At 42.4% G+C, this 20,642-nt stretch overlaps 1 long non-coding RNA gene across 7 annotated transcripts in view; it reads left to right on the top strand.

Annotated features, from left to right (window-relative positions):
* The window catches only part of LOC309619669, a 203,674-nt gene extending 186,384 nt beyond the window's left edge, over positions 1–17,290 (top strand). For all 7 annotated transcript variants that reach the window (XR_014239129.1, XR_014239130.1, XR_014239131.1 and 4 more), the window contains one exon: positions 1,246–17,290. This is a non-coding gene — a long non-coding RNA (uncharacterized lncRNA). The remainder of the gene's footprint in view (positions 1–1,245) is intronic.
* The last annotated feature ends 3,352 nt before the right edge of the window (positions 17,291–20,642 follow it).

Here is a 20,642-nt window from a genome sequence, read left to right as displayed (position 1 = left end):
AAGGAAATGGCTAATTCCATCATCAGGAAATATAAAGGAGCACCTACATATTTTATATAATAAAATAGGTAGTACTTATTGAGAGCTTACCTTGTGCTGTATATAATCCTAAACACTTTACATGCATTATTTCATTTAACCCCCATAGTAATCCCATGAGGTAGGTACCATTGTCATTTCCATTGCATAGATGAGGGAACTGAACCACAGAGATATTATGTATCACAAGTGGTATTGTTTTCTTCAGAATCTGCTCTTTGACCCTTCTGCTGCTCTGTACATTGTTAAGAATAATAAATACCTAATGTGATTAAAATAATACTATCACAAAGCAGTTTATATAACCCCAGGGCTTCTAAGCATCTGCATACTAACTACTTATTTTAAGTAATATTAAATAAAAGCATGTCCTAATATAATTAGAAAAGTCATATACTCCTTGGACATTCCTAATAATGGAATCTGAATTATGGTCCAACTACTAATAATATGTTAAACTATCCAGAGGAAGAAGTCAAGGACTGAGGTGTCATTACTTTTTCCTTGGACGGCTAAGGTAATCTGACAAAACGAAACCCTCCAAACTACAAGTCAAGATGCTTGACAGGCTCTTCCTGGCTCTTCTAAAATGCAATTTTGGCAGCAACTTTTGACAGGACATCGTTTCAAATACACAAATAGGAGGACATGGATTATCACAAAGAGGACAATCCTGAGCTCAAATATTTCCTATGTACCTCTAAAATAACTTCTAAAAAGCTGTGATCACTCTGAAAATGTAGGCACTGTATGCTCTTAATTTCTCTTTGGAGCTCCCTCTGTGAGGAAACAAACATAAAGGAACCTAACCTAGTGCAGGAATCATCTCCAGGAGGCAACATTCAAATTTCTCAACTTGAAGGACTAAGAGTGGGGGAGGGGAGAGGAGGGAGGAGTATTCCTGGAAGAAGGAACAGTTGACACAAAGGACTGAAAGCAAGAAAATGCAAGTGAGGCTAGAAGTTTAGTGTAACTGGAGGTCAGTGCTTGAGAAAGAGCTCAGAGAGTGGAAGCAGACGCCCACTGTGGAGGAATTTATCCCTGGGGCGAAAGGAAGCTATTGAAAGATTTTAGCAAATGTTAAGCGTATCTACTATTTCCCAGGCTTGGTTTAAGGATTTATGAAACGGTGTTTGTAAAGTACATTTGCAGCCTTTAAAAATGAGTATGAAGGAAAAACTAAGTTGTTTCTATCTTTTCCCCCAGATGGCAAATGCAAAACGTCATCCATAAGGTCTTCAGGAAAGGAACTCATGGATCTCCTTTTAATTGTGAAGAGGTTCCCAGACATTTCCTCATGGCGCATTTCCTCATCCCACGCAGTCCAAATCATAGATCAAGAATCTATAAGATTTAAATGGCAAATATCCACACATTTATAAACGGCTTTGGTAGAATCATGCTTTCAAACATGTTTTTGCTCATAATTCTCTGGCAAGTGACAAAACCATTACCTTCCTGTGAATTAATTCTTCCAGAACATCTCAGTTTACCCAAGTAACAACCACGGAGGGCTCACAAAACATCCTTGGCGATTGACTTCTGAAGTACACGCAACAAACCAGGAACAGTATCCATGATCCACGGAGCCCCTGTAACCAGGTAAAGCTGCAGCATCTACTAAGCACTTGGGAGAAATGTGGAAAACTCCACTGTTGGAAAAGACAGAAGAATAAAACCCAATTCCAGGACCCACTGGGTCATCCTGCAACACACCTAGGTAATCACCACTTTGCCAGAAAGTACACATAATGGGCACAAATGAATCTTCATCTCTCTTTATCCTTTTCTGGCCTAAGGACAATGGATGGATGATTATGACCACTTCTCCCTGGAACTTATAATCACTATGCTTTTCATCCATTCAACAAATTTTACTGACCTTCTGCTCTGTTCTGGGCACCATGTTGGGCACCAGAAAAGAGAAGTTAAATAAGACTTGGTCCCTGACTTTGAATTTCTCACAGTGAGATGAAAGAGGTAGGCAGGTTATAGTTAGAGTCAGGGCTAACAGAGCACTGGACATTATTTGAAACTACGGGATATATGTTGTCCCCAGAACCAGGGTCAGAATGAAAAATAAACAGGAATTCCCAGCTGCAAGGTCTTACCAAACAATCCCCTTTCCCCTGGACAACAGTTAATCTTTAATAGGAAAAACAGGAAGCATCCTATTCAAATTCCTGGTTGATGGATGCAGGCTAAATATTCATTAGGGTGGGGGTGGAGGGGAGCAGGAGGGAGAAAATAGCAGGAAGCCAAGAACACCCATGGCATGAGACTTTTTCAGATTGTTTGTTAAGATGTGTTTCCTAGACAGCTTGCATGGAGGAGGGATGTCAGATTTTTCCTATCGTGAGACTACATATGACAATGATAATTTAGATAGTAAAATCGTCTTTAGCTCCTAATAATTGTCAGTTCACAAATTCTGTATACATTTTAACATTAAGGCATATGAAAGTAAAAGCATCATTTGCTTTAGGACTGTCACCTAAAGTCAGATTAAAGGAATATAGAGACAGTATAAAAAGATAATTATGATGTAGTGCAGCCACGGGAGCTAACAAAAAAGAATACACTTTCTTCTTGCTAGTTTTGTGGCTGTTATTAAGCTGCTGCTTTCCTGCTACTGATAAATACCATCCTTGGGCTTGGCTGGGTAGTTGGCGGACAGGTAAGCCTAGAGGCAGACTGCCAGAGATGGGATCATGTATATACAGTAGTGCTATAAGCACAACACGATAAAATAGCTCTAGAAGAATGGATGTCTGTCTTTTTCTCTCTACTCTTTGAAAAAGGCAGGAATAAATGCATATTGGCAGTATAATTAACAGTCAGATGTCTTGCTGGATTGAGACATCATCACTGAATGCAGCACCTCAAAGGGACAGCTAGGAAATTTTAAAGGTGACCTAAAAATGGGGTTTGAATATAAGAACTGAAAAATTCTTGCTGGCAATATTTAAGTAGAAGCTAAATGCATTTGGCTGTGCTGCACAAAGGAAATCAGTGTTCTCTATTAGCTAAATTTGAGGTCATTTGTGTTTGCTTTCCCAGCCCCTGAGAAACCACAATTCTTTCATAGTGAGTCACAGCCCTCTCACCTTCCTTCCTCTCCTTCCCCCACTCACTTCACCTCCAGCCTGCATCCTTCTGACAAACACCCAAAGCTGGGCCGGATCAACCCTTTGTGTTCAGGCTCCTTCTCGCACATCTTCCTCAGGGAATGGGATGAGGCAGTGGCAGCCTGACTCCCTCACAGTGTCACTCTGACACCACAGCCTCTTATACAGAGAACACCCAGCTCCAGGAGCGGAGGGTACATAGGAGCAAATGACACTGCAGGATCACCTGACATTACCGTCACCTCCCCTTCCTCCCGGAGGAACACAGGCAAAGCCTTCAGGGGATAAAAAGGAGTCACAGAAAGGTGGCCTGCTAGAGGGAAGGGTAGGTATGGTAGGGTGTTAAGGAAAGTGGAGAAGCCTAGAAGAGGGGATTATTGATAATTTGATGAATACAGATCTCAAGGCTTGTTGTTTGCACTTTTTCAAGGTGCCCCAGCTCCTTTCCTCCCTACCATTCTACCTGAATGCCCGCACACCCTTTCTAAAGAAGGATGGAGGAAACCTTTGGGAGGAAGGATGAAGTGGTCACATACCCTTTATACCCATAGGTTCTCTCCCCAGAAAATGAACATGCACGTTATATTTTTGCAAAAAAAAATTCAGTTTTGGCTCTCCTCAAATCCTTTCCATAGTTCACTTCTCCAAGTCAGAAATCCACCCCAGAGATCAACGTGAACTCAGCGGTCAGCGCCAGGATACTCCCAGGTGCAGTGCTGCCTTGGAATTCTGAACTGTCCTGTTTGCACACCTAAGACCCAACTAACTGCTTGTGCTACTTAGCAACTTTGCCCTTTATAAATCACTTACACATACATCATTCCATTGGGACCCTCTGGAACTTGGTGTGGTTGGTCATGCCATTTACAGATGAGACTCAGGGGTGTTAGAGCGTCGTGCCTGACATCGGCCCCCTAGTGAGAGTGGAGCTGGAACTCCAACTGCCTTTCTTGACTCCAGAGCCCCGCTTGGTCCTCCTTTCCTTGCACCTCGTTTTCAGAATCTTGTATATTTAATCCCTCACGACTGGGCGCTTAAAACATAATTCTGATCCAGATGTTTGCCCAAGAATTTGGGAACCCAGGAAGTTCCACCTTCAGGGTGAAAAATACTTTTTTTTTTTTAATTCAAAGCATTCTTTGGCATTTTATGGCATGAAAATAAATACTTTAGGTGCACACACCCTTCTCTATTGGCAGGTTTCACTGACACAAATGGGTCCTTCAACATTCTAGTGAGACTTGGCTTGGTGTTACTCTTCGACACCCCCAGTCTGCTACTCGTTTGTGGCCACTCCACCCCTGAGAATAGGGCATCCCCCAAAGGCCAACCTTAAGGTGGGTCAGGAGCATTGGATGTGAGGTAAGTGGCTGGCAGACAATTAGCACGTTGGCAGAATTAACTTCTCTTGGCTTCGTTCTTTTAAAGAATTGTGTAAGAAAGCAATTTCTTTGTTTAATAGATTTATTTATTTTTGGCTGCTTGGGTCTTCGTTGCTGCGCGCGGGCTTTCTCTAGTTGCGATGAGCGGGGGCTACTCTTTGTTGCGGTGCACGGGCTTCTCATTGCGGTAGCTTCTCTTGTTGCGGAGCATGGGCTCTAGGCGTGTGGGCTTCAATAGTTGTGGCTCGCGGGCTGTAGAGCGCAGGCTCAGTAGTTGTGGCTCACGGGCTTAGTTGCTCCGCGGCATGTGGGATCTTCCCGAACCAGGGCTCGAACCCGTGTCCCCTGCATCGGCAGGAGAATTCTTAACCACTGCGCCACCAGGGAAGTCCCAGAAAGCGATTTCAAATGAATCATTTCATCTCTCTGGGACATCGTCTCACCATCTATACATCAGGCCTGACTCTGGTTGGTCTTTCTGTACAAAGCTGAGTTGTGAAGAGGCCAAGAGTCCTTCCAAGGTTAGCAGGCTTCTGAGGTCCTGGGTAAAAGTGAGTGCATTAGAGTCCTAGGGCTGCCGTTAACAGAGGACCACAAACTGAGTGGCTTAAATAACAGTTTAAGCCACAAACTGAGTGGCTGTCACAGTTCTGGAGGCTAGATATCCAAGATCAAGGTATCAGCAGGGCCACGCTCCCTCTGAAGGTACTAGGGAAGGATCTGTTCCAGGCCTCTCCCCTGGCTTCTGGTAGTTTCTTGGTTTGTGGCAACACAACTGCAGTCTTCACAGGGAGTTCTGTGTATGTTTGCATGTGTGTGTGTGCGTGTGTGTGTGTGTGTGCGTGTGTGTGTGTGTTGATCTCTTCGTGTGGTGTTTATAAGGACACCAGTCACATTGAATTAGGAGTCCACCTGAAACAAGGATACAGTTCAGGTGCACCCTCTCCCCTCCTAGCATTCTCACACACATGCACATGCACTCATGTGCACACACACACACACACACACCTTTGCACTCAAGTAAGCCAAAGACCTTTGGTATATGCGCTTCTGTCTCTTGCAAAGCTGAGGTGTTGGAGCCCCCTATGTGTAATGCTGAGACTGGTCTCCACAAAGCTTCTGCCTGCTGGGGTGTAAAAGAACATCAAGGGTTAATGTGATAGTTGTACTCCTGTGAACATACTGCTAGAAAATAATTCCATTTTATTCTATCCATGTATCCACACATTCAGTAATATGCTATTATATGTGTGTGTGTTTGTGTGTTCACTGGAGCTTTTCTTTTATAATAAGAAAAATAAAAACTTAAGGGCTAACATTATGAAACACTTTAAAAAAAAAACCTTATATTTTATCCATACAATGAATTATGAATCAACTGATTTAAAAACATATTTTTGGAGATTTTTGCAATGTCTTTGGAAAATGCCCACAAAATGATTATTAAAAGAAAAAAGTAGGCTGTAAGACTATACTAAAATGATAAAATTCTCCAAAAGGTTAATGGTGTTTACCCTTGAATTTTAGTATTGTGAGTGTTTTAATTTCCTTTTTTAGACTCTTCTGTGTTTTCTAAGCTTTCTATAATGAATATGTATTATATTTACAAACAGAAAAAACAACAGTAGTGGAAGCATAAGGAAGAATCCATGCCTAGTTCTTTCCCTTATACCTTCCCAACCCTCCCCTCGTCCTCCCCTGGGGGAATTTCAGGTTTCTTTTTCCTGTGTTCATTTAAGAAGTAAACAATGCAGGATCCCAGGTCAGACTCGCTTCGATACAATAAGAGAAGACCCTCTGGCTAAATTCCTCTCCTCTTTTTTCCTCTCACTGCCCTTTGTGCTAACTCCAGTACAGGGCATCTTGACAAACACTGCAAACAGCAACCTGGTCTTTGCACCGTGGCCCTTTAAGGTTCAGATTGCTGAGCCAGAGTTAAATCCCAGGAGAGAGCGAGAGCAGGGGGTGGAGCAGGGGAGAGAGGAGGGGAGAGGAATAGGTGGATCTGAATTCAGGCTGATTCAGGCTTCCTGGATGGAATCTGTCCACTTCGGGCAGAGATGAATGAAAAACTCAGGCCCCTTCCCCCAGGTTTGGAACCCTGGCCCTGAGCCCTGAGCTGTGCATTTTATTTATCTTCTTTGTGGGCTGAACACTTTAGCTGAGGGAAGTGGCACAAAGTTACTTATGTATTAGATTAGCAGGATGCATCCATCAGACCGACCTCTGGACCACCCGATTCAGGAGACAAGTCCTCCCTGGAGCTCACAGACAGTGACAGGCGCTCCGGCTCCAGGCAGACTGGGTGGGCAGGCGTCCCTCTGTCAGTATGCCTGGCTGGTGGGCGGGGAGCTAGAGTTGATTGTTCAGCGATGTGCAGGAGATCACACAACTGGAGCGAGGAAAGGCTGGTTATTAGGACTTGAATTTCCATCTTCCCACCGCTGTGAGACTGTGACGTACAGCTCTGCTGAGACCTTTAGCATCTTCACCTCTCCAGCCAAGTGTGCAGTGCGAGACTCACCCAAGCAAACCTTTCCAGCGATGGTAATTCTTTATCCTCTTCTTTCCTTTAGCTCCTCCCCAACCCCACCTCCCTCCCTGCCCTCCCTCCCACAGACAATCAACCAATGAACAAAAAGCACGGCTTTGTTTCATCTCTCACCTGTTCTAATAGATCTTAGGCTGAAACGCCACAGGGCCCACCTCTGATGAATATTAAGATTAAACTCCTCTCCCTCCCAGCATCAATCTCTCCTACAGGCTCAGGAGTCAGCCTCCCCTCCCCTGCCACGCCGCTCTCCCCAGTTCCTCTTTCTCACACTCCCCCCCCTCTTTGGCCTACATCCTTTCCCAGACAGAGGCAATGTGTTAACTTGTCCCCACCTGAGACAAAGAAAGGGGCCTTTGTCATACCTGCAGGATCCTAAATATTATCATCATTTAATTACTGCCATTCTCCCAGGCCAACTTCTTGGCAGCAAGTTCTCCTTTAGTTAAATAGGCTTTTAAGTTTTCCCAGGGAGGCTGCATCAGAGATACTTTGTGAATGGAGACTAATTTGGGGCGTTGCTGCTGGTATAAAGAGGTCACTCCAAGGTAATCGAACCTTAAAAGACAAACTGTGAGGAAGTTTACGCATTTCCTCCGGGCACAGATCATCTTTTGGAAATGGCTGCTATTCTCAGATTCAACGTCTTGGGCACAAACCAGTGGACTGTGTTACTAACTGGCCTAGGTTCAGTTCTTTTCTTTTTTTTCTCCAAGGAGAAAAGGAGAGCTGGGTCACATTCATTGTGTCTTTGGTTGCCAGGAATTGTTCTTTTGGTTGTGCTCAGGCAAAAGGACAACTTGACTACAGTCTTCTGGAATGCGCATCAGCTGGGTGTGTCTGGTTGACCCTAAAAGGTGTCAGAACCTTTCAAGTTCTGAAATGTCGCTTGCTCTGTAAAAAGACCAGAGGATTTCACACCTGAAGGGACAACATTCCAGACAAAAATGGCAGGCTCCTGGCCTTTGGAAACGGGAACCCTGATTTGTTGCATTTGTTAAGGTGACTGTAGGAACACAGACGCATCTCATGCTGCCCAGACATTTCTAATTTCATGTGGTCAAAGTCGTAACCTTCCCATTTCTTTATGATGTTCTCACGGGAAGGTTCTGATGATAGGTTCCTTTAGTGCTGCCAGCTGGAGTGATCCTTCAGTTGTACTCATTTTTGGCCACCTAGATGGCAAAAAAAAAAAAAATCAGCACATCTCATTGACTATTCCCAATATTGGAAGACTGGAGAGAGTTATTATCTGCATGCCCAGATTGTCTCTGTCCTAATCTTTTTTCCTTTTAGTGTTATTACACAGATATAATTGGTATAAAGTGCAACTTTAAGGTGTACAACACATTGATTTGATACATTTACATATTGTAGAATGATTACCACCATAGTATTAACTACACCTCTACCACGTCACATAATTAACATTCTTTTTTGTGGTGGGAACAATTAAGATCTATTCTCTTAGCAACTTTGAAGTTTATAATACAGTTCTATTGATTATAATCTCTATGCTGTGCACTAGATCTCTAATACTTATTTATTGGTTGCAAGTTTGTAGCCTTAAATGACATCTCCCTAATTCCCCCACCTCCCAGCCCCTGGTAACCACCGTTCTATTCTCTGTTTTTACGAGTTCAGCTTTTTTAGATTCCACTTATACGTGATATCACACAGTATTTGTCTTTCTCTCTGACTTATCTCACTCAGCATAATGCCCTCACGTTCCATCCATGTTGTCACAAATGACTAATATGGTGAGTGGATTTGGAGTAGCATCAAAAACATGTTTTTCCTACATTTCCTCCCATATTCATAGATTCCTAAGGAATCTAGAAGATAATTCAGCAAATGATACGTGTACCTTGGAAATATTTTTAAAACTCAGTATGTTAATCCTAGCCTATAAGCACAAGAAACAAAATTTATTAGGCCAATCTAGAAGAAAGGGTAAATAAGCATATAACTATTAACAAAAGTAAACAGTTATAAACATTGGCACAAGTATCACTTCTTCTTTGGATCTTGGAGGCTTATTCAGAATCAAGGTGCTAGACAGTTGAGTTCAAAAAATTATCAAACCAGATCTTCTGGGTGAAAACTGAGCACTGAACACACCTACTTGCCCCTTCTCCTTCCTAAAGCTGCACAAAGTAAAAGTACAAGGACTTTCAAAGACAAATGCAAAGGACAACAGGAGAGGAGAGAAGAACAAAAAACTTTTGGAAGCCAGAGAGCAAATGAAAATTCACAGCCATGAAAATCCTGTCTTACTTTGCAGAACCCTCCAAAAGCTCAGGAGCTGATAGTACCAGATACTTCTGAAAGTGGAGGTAAAGACGGAGCTAAAGACAAAATCAGTTGTTAGTTAGTTGAGAAAAGAGTTAGACCCCCAGGTGGCCTCCCCAAATCCAAGCACCAGGCAAATTCTCCCTCCCTCACCAGGAGAAGACTTGAGGCGTATTCTCTAGACGGGGAAAAACAGAAGGTCTTGGACAGGAGATGCCAGGCCCATTGAGGGTGGGAGCCATACTGAAAATGGGGTCACATACCAATCAACATAGAGCTGCTCCAGCCTTCTCCCCCAGGGTGGCTCCCAAAGTGCTGGGAGTCAAGGTTAGATTCTGGCTTAGAAGTTTATTCTCTGATGAATGATAAAAATAACATGACCAGCTCAAGAGAGGGAGAGGGAAACTAAAGGTACCACATTAGGGATCTCCCCAAGAAAATAGTGCAGCAAGATCCCCCTACAGTGAAGACCACCCATGGGCACAGAGCTCTAGCCATCAGCCTTTTAGCCCTTCATACATAAATATGAACAGGAAGCCAAGGATCACCAGACTATGTGAGGAAATCCTATAAAGTAAAATACAAAGACTATATGGGTGTAAGAAAAATAAGTATTTAATATTAATATGGAGATAAGACAATATACTGGATCCGTAAAGCAAAAATAGATGATATACAAAATGAACATTGGAACACATAAGTGGTATTTTATTCACACAGTAGAATTTCATACATCAGTGAGACCAAATAATTATCGCTGTGTGTTGTGATGGATCTCAAACACGATGTTGAGTAGAAGAAGCCAGATACAAAACACATATTCTGTAATTCCACCTAGAAAATGTTCACAATAAAGGCTACAGTGTTAGAAGTCAGCATGGTAGTTACTTTTTAAAGGGAAGGAGTGGAGAAAATCTTACAAGTTTCCAATATGAAAATAAAAATAAAATAGGCTTTACGCAAAGGATCATGAATCAGAATGGCATTAAATTTCTCAATAGCATCTGGAAACTACAAGATAATGAAGCAATGCCTTCAAATTTCTGAGGAAGAATGATTTGTATATCCAGCCAATTATCAATTAATTGTGAAGATACACTAAACGTATTTTCAGACATACAAGGCCTTTAGAGACTTACCTTTCTTCCTTTTCTCAGCAAGCTACTGGAAGCTCTTGGAAGCTAGATACGCCAGAAATATACGCAGAAAAAGGGAAACAAGAGATCCAGGAAACAGATGAACCACTGAAGAGAGAAGCAATAGCAAGTCCCAAGATGATGGCCAAGGGAAAGCCTAAGAAGATGAATTCACAGAATATACTGATTAGAGAGGAAATTTACACAATTAGGGAAAGTTTAGGACTATATATATGTACTATACTATATGTACTATTATATGTATATATTGCATATGTGTACTATTATAATTAGTACATTATGCACATTATAAAACACAATATAAATAACAAAAGGATGAAGTAAAAATAGATATAAATAAGCGTTCTATCATTTTTCCCTCCTCCCAGTGAATCTCTGATGCACCTCCTGCTTGCACCCCATGGGGCACCCCTAATACAAGGGCTAAGTTCCTGATGTTAGTTGATCAGATTAGCCAGGGGAAATCATGCCTGAAGGAAATGGGCCAGAGAAAAGGTAAACGTTGACCCTGGGAGAGAGGATGGAACACTGGCCGAAGCCAGCCTCGTCTGTGGTGAGTGTTGCAAGGCACCACAAGGTAGGTTCTGGGAACCCAGACCAGCATGAGGGCCTGAGCCTCAGAGGGCTGGACCTGGGGACCAGAGAGCCATAAACTTTTGGAAAAAGCAAATGCCTTCAAGACCTTCTCAGTTACACCTCTCGTTTTACCAACGAGAATAATTTACACTTCAGAATCTTGCCTAAAGCTAGTTCTAAATCCACTTAACATATCTGCATATGGATGTCCAAATAAAGGTATGAAAAGTAAATATAAAGAGATCTTATGTATGTTTAATTTTCTGCCCTAATTGTCTTCCGACTACCTGTGCTGCCAACTCTCTTGTTTGCTGCTGTCCAGGATATAAGTTTCCTCTCACTCATCGCCTCTACAGTTCCTTTACTCCTCTGAGCTGGAGCTGGGCATGTGTCTTCAGAAAACATTCTTTGAAATATTTTTGAAGAGCTTCACAGAGTCCTTGTTATCTAATAGATAGGCCAAAAATCTGACTCCAGGCATGTTTTCCTTTTCTGTTCTATCAAAGGAAAATAAAGATGAAAAGCCTTTTTATATCTTATTAGGACATTTTTAAGTAAATAGTTTTAGTCAAAGATGTTAGAGGCAGTCTCCTCTAACTGAAGTGTATTTAAGTGGCTAGATAGAATAACTTCCAGCTTGCGAATTGAGCCCATTGACCATAATTGCTTGTGACAGTAAGTATGTGACACAGAGATTAGCATAATTGTAATTGTAACTCCTATTAGCATTTATAAATATGATTAGAGCCAAGTATTGGGCTATGTTAGGAAGTTTTCACTAAAATTTCTTTGGTGAAGAAAAGCACATGCTCCTCCACCTGGAGGGGCATCATGATTAGGGTGTGGACTGGCTCTGTAACCTTTAACCTCGCAGTGTCTCACTTTCCTCATCAGTAAAACATTGTGTGATTATTCAGTATTCATGTTAAAGGTGCACTGGTTGAAGAATTTTGCTTCTACTTAAAGGAGAAACAAGATCAGATTTGCCTACTGCCTGAAACACAAAAACAGCAAAATACGTGACACAACAGTTTTTGAGACACTGCTTATCAGGCAATGGAGGACAGTGATCCCTGAATGATACCGACCAGGGTTCTTGGCCTTCCCCAATCAAGAGAAATTGACTCGAGGCCAGACAAGAAATTCAGGCAAGGCTTTACTGGGGCCCCTGCGCCGGCTGCAGGAGGGAGTGAGAACAAGTAACAGGTTCCCCTGCTCGTTCCTTATATGGGATGAGGGTAAGGGCGTGTCCAGGGGTCGGGCTAGAGGGGTGACTTAGGTGGTGTGTCCACCCCTCTGTGGTGCTGAGGGCAGTGTGGCATGCACAGTACCCTGCTTTTGCTCCCTACACCCAGTTTTTGCTCCTGGCTCTTCAGAAATGGCAGTTGGGTTTTTTGTCTTTTTGTGTCTTTTGGTCCAGAATTTGCCCCAACTGCTTCATGCACACAGTTACTTTTAGTCCCTTATAGTTTCTTTGTATTTTGTAGCTCCAGGAGAGGTGTGTCCAGGTGCAAGCTTTGCAGCACTGCAGCAAAGGGTCCCAGGTCCCAGACCTGTCTCATGAAGAATAGGAAACAAATTAGGTGAGCCCTACTATTGTCCCAGCTTACTGCCTTGAGAGTTTCTGCTCTGTGGCATAGGAAGGGCAAGACCTGGGCAGAGCCTGGTGGACTCTCTGCAGTAGGGAGATGGGGATGAGAGTCCAGGGAGCCCAAGGCAGCTCAAGTACCAAACAGAGTGCCAGAGAGGAAACAGCTGCATGGAGAGGGAACCCTGGAGATGTGGAAGATGTCCCCTGGCATATACAGCAGAGTTCTGATCACTATATGCATGTGAGGATACTACCCCTTGCCAGAGGAAAAAGCAACCTGACAGGATTAGAGAAAAAGCACCCAATTCTCACAAAGGGCCAAGAAAGTAGCCTGTTCCCACTAGTCAGCCTAGAAAAAAAATCAAACTTTTTGGGACGCTGGGCAGAATACTCAGGAATGCTATGCCTCAGTAGTGGGAAAAATTTAGACCCCTACCAAATACTGTACCAGATCCACTTCACAAATTAGAACATTGACCCGAAGAGTTCAAATGACTTTCAAGTAACTTAATTGCATCCCAGAGCAAAGCTCAAGAATGACTATAGGAAAAGAAAATATCCAGCATCCAAAGAAAGTAATACTCACAATGGCTGGCATCCAATCAATGATTACCAGACATTCAAAGTATAAGGAACACATAACCCATAATGAGGAAGAGAATCAATCAATCAGAACTGAATTGGTAAACAAGGACGTTAAAACAGTTATTATAACTATAATCCAGATATTCAAAAAGTTAAGTACAGATGTAAAGAAAGTTTTTTAAAAAAAAACAAAAATACCCAGATTGAACTTCTACAGATGAAAACTTCAGTATCTGAAATGAAAAATAAACTGATGGGATTAATAGTGGATTAGACAGTCATAAGAATACATTTGTGAGGAGTAGGGGCAAGATGGCGGAAGAGTAAGACGCGGAGATCACCTTCCTTCCCACAGATACAGTAGAAATACATCTACACGTGGAACTGCTCCTACAGAACACCTACTGAACACTGGCAGAAGACGTCAGACCTCCCAAAAGCTGTGTGGATGAAAGGCTCTTGGTGCTCCAGCCAGGCATCAGGGCTGTGCCTCTGAGGTGGGAGAGCCAACTTCAGGACACTGGTCCGCAAGAGACCTCCCAGCTCCACGTAATACCAAATGGCAAAAATCTCTCAGAGATCTCCATCTCAACATCAAGACCCAGCATCACTCAATGACCAGCAAGCTACAGTGCTGAACACCCTATGCCAAACAACTAGCAAGACAGGAACACAGCCCCATCCATTAGCAGAGAGGCTGCCTAAAAACATAATAAGGCCACAGACACCCCAAAACACACCACCAGATGTGGACATGCCCACCAGAAAGACAAGATCCAACCTCATCCACCAGAACACAGGCACTAGTCCCCTCCACCAGGAAGCCTACACAACCCACTGAACCAACCTCAGCCACTGGGGACAGATACCAAAAACAACGGGAACTACGAACCTGCAGCCTGTGAAAAGGAGACCCCAAACACAGTAAGATAAGCAAAATGAGAAGACAAGAATACATTTGTAAACTTGAAAACATGGCACTAGAAACTACCCAAAATACAACACAAAGAGAAAAAAAATTCTTTTTAATGAAGGGTATCAAGTCAAGTGGCCTAATACGTGTGTAATTAGAATCACCCAAGGAGAGGAGAGAGAGAGGTCATGGAAATAATATTTGAAGAAATAATGGCTGAAAATATTCCAAATGTAATTAAAACTGGAAACCCACAGATCCAAGAAGCTCAACAAACCCCCAAGCAAAATAAGCATGAAGAGAATTACATCAAGGCCTATCTTAATCAAATTGCTAAAGAAACCAGTGATAGAGAGAAAATTTATAGTAGCCAGAGAAGAAGATGAGATGTTACACAAAGAGACACAAAGCTAAAGATGAGAGCAGATTTTTCACCAGAAACAATGTTAGCAGGACAATCTCTTTAAAATACTAAAAGACAAAAACTGTCAAGCTAGAATTTTACAACCAGCAAGGATATCTTTCAAAAACAAAGGTAAAATAAAGACGTTTTCAGACACACAAAAACTGGAAGAATTCACCAGCAAACCCACACAACAGGAAATGTTAAATGGTCTTTCAGACAGAAGGAAAATGATACCAGATGAAAATATGGATCTATACAAAAAGCACTGGAAATGGTAAGTATACGTGATTTTTAATTAAATCTCTTTATAAGATAATTGACTTTTTTTTGTTTTTTTAATAAATTTATTTATTTTATTTTATTTATTTTTGGCTGCGTTGGGTCTTCATTGCTGCATGTGGGCTTTCTCTAGTTGCGGCGAGCGGGGGCTACTCTTTGTTGTGGTGTGTGGTCTTCTCATTGCGGTGGCTTCTCTTGTTGCGGAGCACAGGCTCTAGAGCGCAGGCTCAGTAGTTGTGGCGCACAGGCTTAGTTGCTCCGCGGCATGTGGGATCTTCCCAGACCAGGGCTCGAACCCGTGTCCCCTGCATTGGCAGGCAGATTCTCAACCACTGCGCCACCAGGGAAGTCCCGATAATTGACTGTTTAATCAAAATAATGACATTGTATTGTGGAGTTTATAATATATATATATATATATAAGCAAAACATGACAATAACAGCATAACAACCAGGAAGGAGGAAATGGAAATATTCTATTTTAAGGTACTTATACTATACATGAAGTCGTAAATTATCACTTACAGGAAGACAGTGATAAGTTAGAGCTATATACTATATACTACACACTATATACACTATATTTTAGCAACCTCTGTGTGATAATTTGTAACACTGAAAAAAATCTAATACACTTAATCCTACATGAAACAGTGTTTAAAACAAAGTCTATGTCTGAGCAAATGTTATCTTGAAAGTGTTGATTTTTTTTCTCAACCTGTTTTCTAACAAAGCTCTTTGTTGGTTTTCCTTCTTCTGCATCCCCAATACAGTATTAAAGAAATATCTCAAAGTTACCAAGCTGCTCAACATCAACTCTCCAGCAGTGCTAAATGTAGCTATTCATCTCTGTACAATTATAAGCTGCTTCATTACTTTTATTTCCCTTGTCCTCTTGGTCCATCAAGCTTACTGAGTTATAGGGAAGAAAAGTTAATCCTATTATGTAATTACATTAATTATTGCTACATGAATCACTCAATAGGGAAAAATAGCAAGCCTGGTATAATGAGAAACTAAAAGAAGTGACCATTTGTAACCCCGCATCTGATAGGCCAAGTTAAAGTCACCATGAATTGACAGGTTGTTTTCCCTGAATTATGACAGTTGTCAAAAAAAGTGTGATTTCCAGGTGAGCTATGTGTGGTGTCATATCCACCTAATGCACATGGGGGACCAAAGGACCCATGGAAACAAGCAGCCTATCTCTTGGGATATTCCTTGAGAAAAAAAAAATCATAATCAAATTGTCTGCAAAACACTAAATACAAATCGACCCCTTTTAGAGTTTCACAACCTTTAATAAAAATGACCCAGGTTTCAAGATGTATAGAAATCATGACTGTTATACTGACCTAGTGGATCATTTATCAGTATGAAGTATTCCTCTTTCCCCCTCAAATACCTATTAGACTCTAGTTTTCCTAACATTAAAAAAAGACGATCCAGGTTTGTGCAGAAAAGAAACCTATTTAACTTGGTTTATCCCAGAATTTCCCAAACCTATTTGATATGTATTCTGTCCAAGTTTTATAGTTGAGTTCAGTGGGAGGTAAGTGGAGGTGTGTGTTTACTTCACATGGTCGGAGGAGTCATTTCTTTGGCACACCTATTAATCCCTGGAAACGCAAATGTTTTTGCATGGAAAATATTTAAGGGAAATGTGGGTCTAGAGATTAAATTCATCATGTGTTTATTTATCCTATCCCTTCTTTATGATGATATTTCACTCCAGGTCAGGGGTTGATAAGTGAATTTGTGAGAAGAATTCCCAGCGTAACTGCTCACAAATGGAAATTGCCACCTCGACCCCACCTCGAGGTGACATGAAGCACTGCTGCAGTCCACAGTCCGCTGAGATAAAATGCATCCACCGTAACTTAAGAAGTTCAGGCATCGCGGATCAGGCTCGGCTTATCGCTCTAAGGCATTCAGCAGACATTTTCTAAGCACCTACCTTGTGTTAGGCTCAGTGCATTACTAGCCTGCCAGCAGCACACTGGTCTTTCAAGCTCACAGAAGGTGTGGCCATGCCAAAGAAGGTATCCACGAGGGATGATGACTCACGGACCCCCGGAGGCTTCTGAGGAAGAGGATGGGTGGCTGGGCTAGAAGGTGACAGTCGTCTCCAGTACAGAGACCCTCAAACAAGGTCATGGGGTGGCACTGCCCTGACCACTTGTGCAGAACCTTGGATGGGTCTGGATAGGGTAGAGAACTCACCCACTCAAAAGCAAAGCCAGTTGACAGCAGACATTAAGTTAAATCAATCGCTGAGGGAAATTTCAAGAGCAAAGAAGTAGGAAAGAGGGAAATGTAAGAAACAAAAAGAATAAATTACTTTCCATTTTGCATTGATTCTAAGATGCACATTTTTTTCACATTTTGACATGTCTGAACTCTCTGAAATTGAAACATATCTTATAATCCCAAGCATCTTACAATCGCTGGCCTCCAGGCATCAACGTGACCTCGTTGTCATTGTCAGCATGTGCAAACTTGTTCACAGCTGTTGCTGTTGTCATCACTTCAGTGAGATTATGCGCATTGTTGGTACTACATGTGCCAGGTTTAATTGCCGTGTAAGATGTCTTCAGAAAGATTATACCATGATTCAGTATTGAAAAGAAAACTTACAGTGTATTCAGAAAGGCAGGGAGACAGAGCAGCGGGGCATAAATTTGTTATTTGTGAACTGAATATTCATTAGAAGAGAAATGATTGTAATTCCATTATCTCTTGCAAAAAAACAAAAACAAAAACCCAAGTGCTTTACACCTGCTACTCAAGATGTGGTCCATGGACCAACAGCATCACCTGAGAGTTTGTTAGAAATGCAGAATCTCAGGCTCTACCATAACCCGCCCCCCAAATCAGGAAGAAGCAAGGAACGAATTCTCCCTGAGTTTCCAGATGGAAAATATTTCAGACTTCCAGATTCCAGACTGTGAGAGAATAAATTTCCGTGGTCAGTTGTTACAGCAGCTACAAGAAACTAATAAACCCTCCTTTCACTCAGAGTCCAGTAGACCCAGACACCTTCACAAGAACTCCCCAGCCCCAGGCAAGTTGCAAACTGGAAGGAACAGATCTCTACTTGGTTCTCCTGCTTCCTCCACCTGGGAAAACAGAATGTCAAAGAGAAGAGCTGCATTTCATGCAGCTGCAACAAAGTGTATGTCCCAGGATGCTCCAGAAGACCCAGTGCTCAGATGTACTAGGAACCTTCCTGCAAACCAAGAAGTGTTCCATCTCTGCACCTTCTCCTACCCTCAAATCACCAATTCTATCTGTGCAGAGGCTGTCAATCAAGTTTTTAGTATAAATTGAGTTAGTGCCGGCAGAAGAAGCAATGAGGGAAGGCAGTCATGTTTCTCACCAAAAATGTTTTACTAATACTCTACTTCTAGAGGGTGCTATAGTTTACTTATTTATCTATTTATTTGTTTGGCTGCTCCTTGCGGCTTGTGGGATCTTAGTTCTCCAACCCAGGATCGAACCCAGGCCCTTGCAGTGGAAGCACAGAGTCCTAACCACTGGACCAGCAGGGAATTCCCTATAGTTAACTTTAAAAAGGAGCCTCACACATTCTGTGGCACTTCATCCTGAAAGGCAGGTAGGGCTTTGTTCTCATTTTCACAGCTGAGTAAGCGGTGGCCCAGAGAGTTTAAGCCACTTAAGAACCAAAAGTGACAGAGCCCTCGAAAGACTCTCCTGGTATTTAGACCCCAAGGTCAAGGAACTTTTGAAGAATGACACTCTACCTCTTTCAAGGAAACCTTAGCAAACTCTGAAATAGACACTGTTTGTAAATCACTATCCTTTTTCTTCATCCCTCTCCCCCACCCCCAATTTAGTGACAAAAGACCACATCTAGGGACAGTGTATTTTACTCCCTGAGATTTGCTGACACCTGCTGACAAGTGAAAGGATAACAGTGGTTAAAGAAGTTTTGTAAAAAAGGCTGTCGTACTGACCTGCCAAGCGAGGAGGCCAAGGTAACCATCACCCAGGAGAAGACGACGAAGGTAAGAGGTACGAGCAGCCTCCAGGTCTCTGGCCAGGTGGGTAGAGCCACAGGACCCCCAGTCGTGCCACATAAACACCTATTGCCCTGTGGGTGGTCTGACGCGAGGCATTGGATGTTCTGTGTTCTGGGCAACGTGTAATGAGCATTAATTTCTAACAACGAAAGTCGTAAAACTCACTGGAGTAACCCGAGGAAATTACCGCACGTCCGTGCCTCTGCTTTCCTATAGCACTCAGATGGGACACATTCTAGAGTTATGCTAAATAAGCTCTTATTGATACAAGGTATGTGTAGATTTATAACAAATATAAACATAAACGCTCACAAAAAAACGCCATCCCTTTTACTGATAACAGTTAGGTCTAAAGATGACCGTAAGATCCAGACTTTTCAGAGAAGGAAGTACCACTTCATTCCATTAGATGGAACCCAAAGTCAGCTGAAGTATATTGCAGGTCTGCCATCCTGGGCCTTGACAAGTGTCTTCCAGGTTTTTTCCAGCACTTGCCAAGCATTATATTTGTTGGGATCAGTGAACAAGGTAGTTGGGAGCCCATATCAATCCACCTCATTCATCTTCCCCTCACATCAGCCGTCCTTTTATTCATAACAATCTACCAAAACCACCTCACTATGTATAGATGAGACCTCGGACCTCCCACACCTTGCCTCCCTCCTGGTTGCCCTCACCGAGTCATTCTTTCTCCAATCTCAGGCCTAAAACTGGAAAATCAGAGTATCAAAACACCAAAATGTTCCACCTCACAGATGCTACTTCTCCGTCAACCCTGCTGACAAAAACCCAACCAACCAAACAAACAAAAGCTGTCTATTGAGTGCCTGCTATATTTCAGGCATTTTCATATGTCACTTGATCCCAATAATAATAGTAATGATCATAATAGCTACCATTCATTGGGCATTTACATGCACCAAGTACCATGCTGAGTGCTTACATACATGATCTCATCTAATTCTCTTAAGATCACTAAATGGTATCATTATTCCCACTTCAGAGCTCTAGAAACTGAAATTCAGAGAGGCGAGTAAACACAAGGTAGCACATTGGGGAAGGCACATCCCTTACATTTCACAAACCTCCATCTCACTTCTACTGTTTCTGCTCTTATGAGTCTCCTGCCCACACTAGGGCTTTCACTCCTGGACAAGGGTTCCAGGACAGTCCTGGACACTTGCATGTTTAGAAATCCACCAGGGAACGAGAGAGACAGAAAAAGAACTGTGCAGTTGGAGGAACTCCAGACAACAGTGAAGTCTTGGAAGCCTGGAGAAAAATGTGTTTCCAGAAGGACAGAGTGTTCAGCTGTGAAAATGCTACTCTAAGGACAGAAAATTGACTGCGAAATGACAGATAGAAGTCATGGGTGAACTTGATGGGAGCCATGTCCATGGAATGTGAGGGACAGAGAACTGACTGGAGGGGGTTGAGGAGAAAAGAGTGAGTGAGAACGTAGGCATGAGGGCAACTCTTTTGAGACCTACTTTGGGGAGAAGCCGAGTCCTGGGGCAGTATCTGGAAGGGGATGTGGGATAAGATGAAAACTCTAACTCTAAAAGATACATGCACCCCAGTGTTCACAGCGGCACTATTTACGATAGTCAAAACACGGAAGCACCTAAATGTCCATCGACAGATGAATGGATAAAGAAGATGTGGTATATTTATACAATAGAATATTACTCAGCCATAAA

Source organism: Balaenoptera borealis (assembly GCF_965194805.1).
Source record: "Balaenoptera borealis genome assembly, chromosome: 21".
Taxonomy (NCBI): domain Eukaryota; kingdom Metazoa; phylum Chordata; class Mammalia; order Artiodactyla; family Balaenopteridae; genus Balaenoptera; species Balaenoptera borealis.
The sequence above is the reverse complement of the archived record's forward strand: the minus strand, read 5'-3'. Positions and strand labels throughout refer to the sequence as shown.